This window comes from Schistocerca gregaria, unplaced genomic scaffold (genome assembly GCF_023897955.1).
Source record: "Schistocerca gregaria isolate iqSchGreg1 unplaced genomic scaffold, iqSchGreg1.2 ptg000509l, whole genome shotgun sequence".
Classification (NCBI taxonomy): domain Eukaryota; kingdom Metazoa; phylum Arthropoda; class Insecta; order Orthoptera; family Acrididae; genus Schistocerca; species Schistocerca gregaria.
Window position 1 is genome coordinate 13391 of NW_026061911.1, and position 6695 is coordinate 20085.

A 6695-nucleotide genomic window follows, 5' to 3' on the forward strand; every position below is an offset into this window, starting at 1 on the left:
CCGAGTAGCACGGGAGAATGTGAAAAGTGTTCATTCGTAGCAAAAACCTGAGAAATCCTTCTGTTTTCGTCATTTGTTATCGAATCGACTTAAAGCCAGATCGCCACATTGGCCACTTTTCTCTCTGAAACGGTTACATTTATCGTCTGCAAAGGTATGTCGCGTGCTGCGGTATGCGGAGACACTAAAAGCTAAATAGTAGAACACAGATGAAACTTCTAAGTTAATGTAATAGCCAGTAAGAAGTAGTAGAATTAAAGTTTTAGTTATCGATTATTGACTTTTTACCCTTCTTTGGTGCCTTGGACATGAGCTAGGAACTTACGATTTTGCATGAAAGGAGGACTAGCAGCCGCGATGCGCAGGAGAATGTGAAAAGTGTTCATATGTAGTACAAACCTGAGAAATCCGTCCGTTTTCGTCATTTGTTATCGAATTGATTGAAAACCAGATTGTCACATTGGCCGCTCTTCTGTCTGAAACGGTTATATTTATCGTCTGCAAAGCTATGTCGCGAGTTGCGGTATGCAGAGACACTAAAAGCACCATAGTAGAACAGAGATGAAGCTTCTAAGTTGATGTAATAGCCAGTATGAAGTAGTACAATTCAAGTTTTTGTTATCCATTATTGACATTTTAATCTTCTTTGGTGCCTTGGACAAGAGCTAGGAACTTAACATTCTACATGAAAGGAGGACTAGCAGCCGAGTTGCACGGGAGAATGTGAAAAGTGTTCATATCTAGTAAAAACCTGAGAAATCCGTCCGTTTTCGTCATTTGTTATCGAATCGACTTAAAGCCAGATCGTCACATTGGCCTCTCTTCTGTCTGAAACGGTTATATTTATCGTCTGCAAAGGTATAACGCGTGCTCAGGTATGCGGAGACACGAAAAGCACCATAGTGGAATACAGATGAAGGATCTAAGTTGATGTAATAGCCAGTAAGAAGTAGTACAATTCAAGTTTTATCTATCGCTTATTGACTTTTTAGCTGGCTTTGGTGCCTTGGACATGTGCTAGGACCTTAAGATTCTGCATGAAAGGTGGACTAGCAGCCGAGTTTCACGGGAGAAAGTGAAAAGTGTTCATACGAGGTAAAAACCTGAGAAATCCGTCCGTATTCGTCATTTGTTATCGAATCGACTTAAAGCCAGATCGTCGCATTGGCCGCTCCTCTCTTTGAGACGGGTGTACTTATCGTCTGCAAAGCTATGTCGCGTGCTGCGGTATGTGGAGACACAAAAAGCACCATAGTAGAACACAGATGAAGCTTCTAAGTTGATGTAAAAGCCAGTAAGAAGTAGTACAATTTAAGTTTCAATTATCGATTATTGACTTTTTACCCTTCTTTGGTGCCTTGGACATGAGCTAGGAACTTAAGATTTTGCATGAAAGGAGGACTAGCAGCCGCGATGCGCGGGAGAATGTGAAAAGTGTTCATATGTAGTAAAAACCTGAGAAATCCGTCCGTTTTCGTCATTTGTTATCGAATCGACTTAAAGCCAGATCGTCACATTGGCCGCTCTTCTGTCTGAAACGGTTACATTTATCGTCTGCAAAGCTATGTCGCGTGCTGCGGTATGTGGAGACACTAAAAGCACCATAGTAGAACACAGATGAATCTTCTAAGTAGATGTAAAAGCCAGTATGATGTAGTACAGTTCAAGTTTTTGTTATCCATTATTGACATTTTAATCTTCTTTGGTGCCTTGGACATGAGCTAGGAAATTACCATTTTGCATGAAAGGAGGACTAGCAGCCGAGTTGCACGGGAGAATGTGAAAAGTGTTCATTCGTAGCAAAAACCTGAGAAATCCTTCTGTTTTCGTCATTTGTTATCGAATCGACTTAAAGCCAGATCGCCACATTGGCCACTTTTCTCTCTGAAACGGTTACATTTATTGTCTGCAAAGGTATGTCGCGTGCTGCGGTATGCGGAGACACTAAAAGCTAAATAGTTGAACACAGATGAAACTTCTAAGTTAATGTAATAGCCAGTAAGAAGAAGTAGAATTCAAGTTTTAGGTATCGATTATTGACTTTTTACCCTTCTTTGGTGCCTTGGACATGAGCTAGGAACTTACGATTTTGCATGAAAGGAGGACTAGCAGCCGCGATGCGCAGGAGAATGTGAAAAGTGTTCATATGTAGTACAAACCTGAGAAATCCGTCCGTTTTCGTCATTTGTTATCGAATTGATTGAAAACCAGATTGTCACATTGGCCGCTCTTCTGTCTGAAACGGTTACATTTATCGTCTGCAAAGCTATGTCGCGAGTTGCGGTATGCAGAGACACTAAAAGCACCATAGTAGAACAGAGATGAAGCTTCTAAGTCGATGTAATAGCCAGTAAGAAGTAGTATAATTCAAGTTTTAGGTATCGATTATTGACTTTTACCCTTCTTTGGTGCCTTGGATATGAGCTAGGAACTTAAGAATTTTCATGAAAGTAGGACTAGCAGAAGCGTTAAACGGGAGAATGTGAAAAGTGTTCATATGTAGTAAAAACCTGAGAAATCCGTCCGTTTTCGTCATTTGTTATCGAATCGACTTAAAGCCAGATCGTCACATTGGCCTCTCTTCTGTCTGAAACGGTTATATTTATCGTCTGCAAAGGTATGTCGCGTGCTCAGGTATGCGGAGACACTAAAAGCACCATAGTGGAATACAGATGAAGCATCTAAGTTGATGTAATAGCCAGTAAGAAGTAGTACAATTCAATTTTTATCTATCGCTTATTGACTTTTTAGCTGGCTTTGGTGCCTTGGACATGAGCTAGGACCTTAAGATTCTGCATGAAAGGTGGACTAGCAGCCGAGTTGCACGGCAGAATGTGAAAAGTGTTCATATGTAGTAAAAACCTGAGAAATCCGTCCGTTTTCGTCATTTGTTATCGAATCGACTTAAAGCCAGATCGTCACATTGGCCGCTCTTCTGTCTAAAACGGTTGTACTTATAGTGTGGAAAGCTATGTCGCAAGCTGCGGTATGTGGAAACACTAAAAGCACCATAGTAGAACACAGATGAAGCTTCTAAGTTGATGTAATAGCCAGTAAGAAGTAGTACAATTCAAGTTTTAATTATCGATTATAAACTTTTTACCTTTCTTTGGTGCCTTGGACATGAGGTAGGAGCTTAAGATTCTGCATGAAACGAGGACTAGTAGCCGAATTGCACGGGAGAATGTGAAATGTGTTAATATGTAGTAAAAACCTAAGAAATCCGTCCGTTTTCGTCATTTGTTATCAAATCGACTTAAAGCCAGGTCGTCACATTTGCCGCTCTTCTCTCTGAAACGGTTGTACTTATAGTGTGCAAAGCTATGTCGCAAGCTGCGGTATGTGGAAACACTAAAAGCACCATAGTAGAACACAGATGAAGCTTCTAAGTTGATGTAATAGCCAGTAAGAAGTAGTACAATTCAAGTTTTAGGTATCGATAATTGACTTCTTACCTGGCTTTGGTGCATTGGACATGAGCTAGGACCTTAAGATTCTGTATGAAAGGGGGACTAGCAGCCGATTAGCACGGGAGAATGTGAAAAGTGTTCATATGTAGTAAAAACCTGAGTAATCCGTTACTTTTCTTCATTTGTTATCGAACAGACTTTAAGCCAGATCGTCACATTGGCCGCTCTTCTGTCTGAAACGGTTACATTTAACGTCTGCAAAGCTATGTCGCGTGCTGCGGTATGTGGAGACACTAAAAGCACCATAGTAGAACACAGATGAAGCTTCTAAGTTGTTGTAATAGCCAGTAAGAAGTAGTACAATTCAAGTTTTAGGTATCGATTATTGACTTTTTACCCTTTTTTGGTGCCTTGGACATGAGATAGGAACTTAAGATTTTGCATGAAAGGAGGACTAGCAGCCGCGTTGCACGGGAGAATGTGAAAGGTGTTCATATGTAGTAAAAACCTGAGAAATCCGTCCGTATCCGTCATTTGTTATCGAATCGACTTAAAGCCAAATCGTCACATTGGCCGCTCTTCTCTCTCAAACGGTTGTACTTATCGTCTGCAAACCTATGTCACGTGCTGCGGAATGCGGAGACACTAAAAGCACCACAGTAGAACACAGATGAAGCTTCTATGTTGATGTAATAGCCAGTAAGAAGTAGTACAATTCAAGTTTTAGGTATCGACTATTGACTTTTTACCCTTCTTTGGTGCCTTGGACATGAGCTAGGAACTTTAGATTCTGCATGAAAGGAGGACTAGCAGCCTCGATGCGCGGGAGAATGTGAAAAGTGTTCATATGTAGTAAAAACCTGAGAAATCCATTAGTTTTCGTCATTTGTTATCGAATCGTCTTAAAGCCAGTTCGTCACAATTGACGCTCTTCTGTCTGAAACGGTTACATTTATCGTCTGCAAAGCTATGTCGCATGCTGCGGTATGCAGGGACACTAAAAGCACCATAGTGGATCGCAGATGAAGCATCTAAGTTGATGTAATAGCCAGTAAGAAGTAGTACAATTCAAGTTTTAGGTATCGATTATTGACTTTTTAGCTGTTTTTGGTGCCTTGGAAATGAGCTAGGAACTTAAGATTCTGCATGAAAGGAGGACTAGCAGCCGCGTTGCACGGGAGAATGTGAAAAGTGTTCATATGTAGTAAAAACCTGAGAAATCCGTTACTTTCGTCATTTGTTATCGAATCGACTTAAAGCCAGATCGTCACATAGGCCGCTCTTCTGTCTGAAACGGTTACATTTAGCGTCTGCAGACATATGTCGCGTGCTGCGGTATGTGGAGACACTAAAAGCACCATAGTAGAACACAGATGAAGCTTCTAAGTTGATGTAATAGCCAGTATGAAGTAGTACAATTCAAGTTTTTGTTATTGATTATTGACTCTTTACCCTTCTTTGGTGCCTTGGACATGAGATAGGAACTTAAGATTTTGCATGAAAGGAAATCTAGCAGCCGCGATGAGCGGGAGAATGTGAAAAGTGTTCATATGTAGTAAAAACCTCTGAAATCCGTCCGTCTTCGTCATTTGTTATCGAATCGACTTAAAGCCAGATCGTCACATTGGCCGCTCTTCTGTCTGAAACGGTTAATTTTTATCGTCTGCAAAGCTATGTCGCGTGCTGCGGTATGCGGAGACACTAAAAGCACCATAGTGGAAAACAGATGAAGCACCTAAGTTGATGTAACAGCCAGTAAGAAGTAGTAAAATTCAAGTTTTATCTATCGTTTATTGACTTTTTAGCTGGCTTTGGTGCCTTAGACATGAGATAGGACCTTAACATTTTGGATGAAAGGACAACTAGCAGCCGAGTTGCACGGGATAGTGTGAAAAGTGTTCATATGTAGTAAAAACCTGAGAAATCCGTTAGTTTTTGTCATTTGTTATCGAATCGACTTAAGCCAGATCGTCACATTGGCCGCTCTTCTGTCTGAAACGGTTACATTTATCGTCTGCAAAGCTATGTGGCGTGCTGCGGTATGCGGAGACACTAAAAGCACCATAGTAGAACACAGATGAAGCATCTAAGTTGATGAAATAGCCAGTAAGAAGTAGTACAATTCAAGTTTTAGGTATCGATTATTGACTTCTTACCCTCCTTTCGTGCCTTAGACATGAGCTACGACCTGAAGATTCTGCATGAAAGGAGGACTAGCAGCCGAGGTGCACGGGAGAATGTGAAAAGTGTTCATATGTAGTAAAAACCTAAGAAATCAGTCCGTTTTCGGCATTTGTTATCGAATCGACTTAAAGCCAGAACGTCACAATGGCCGCACTTCTCTCTGAAACGGTTGTACTTATCGTCTGCATAGCTATGTCGCGTGCTGCGGTATGCGGAGACACTAAAAGCACTATGATAGAACACAGATGAAGCTTCTAAGTTGATGTAATATCCACTAAGAAGTAGTACAATTCAAAATTTATATATCGATTATAGACTTTTTAGCTGGCTTTGGTGCCTTCGACATGAGCTAGGACCTTAAGATTCTGCATGAAAGGAGGACTAGCAGCCGCGTTGCACGGGAGAATGTGAAAAGTGTTCATATGTAGTAAAAACCTGAGAAATCCGTCCGTTTCCGTCATTTGTTATCGAATCGACTTAAAGCCAGATCGTCACTTTGGCCGCCCTTCTCTCTGTAACGGTTGTACTAATCGTCTGCAAAGCTATGTCGCGTCCTGCGGTATGTGGAGACACTAAAAGCACCATAGTAGAACACAGATGCAGCTTCTAAGTTGTTGTAATAGCCAGTAAGGTGTAGTACAATTCAAGTTTTAGGTATCGATTATTGACTTCTTACCCTCCTTTCGTGCTTTGGACATGAGCTAGGAAATTAAGATTTTGCATGAATTGAGGACTAGCAGCCGCGTAGCATGGAAAATTGTGAAAAGTGTCCATATGTAGTAAAAAAACTGAGAAATCCGTCCGATTTCGTCATTTGTTATCGAATCGACTTAAGCCAGATCGTCACATTGGCCGCTCTTCTGTCTGAAACGGTTACATTTATCGTCTGCAAAGCTATGTGGCGTGCTGCGGAGACACTAAAAGCACCATATTAGAACACAGATGAAGCTTCTAAGGTGATGTAATAGCCAGTAAGAGGTAGTACAATTCAAGTTTTATATTTCGATTACAGACTTTTTAGCTGGCTTTGGTGCCTTGGACATGAGCTAGAACCTTAAGATTCTGCATGAAAGGAGGACTAGAAGCAGCGTTGCACGGCAG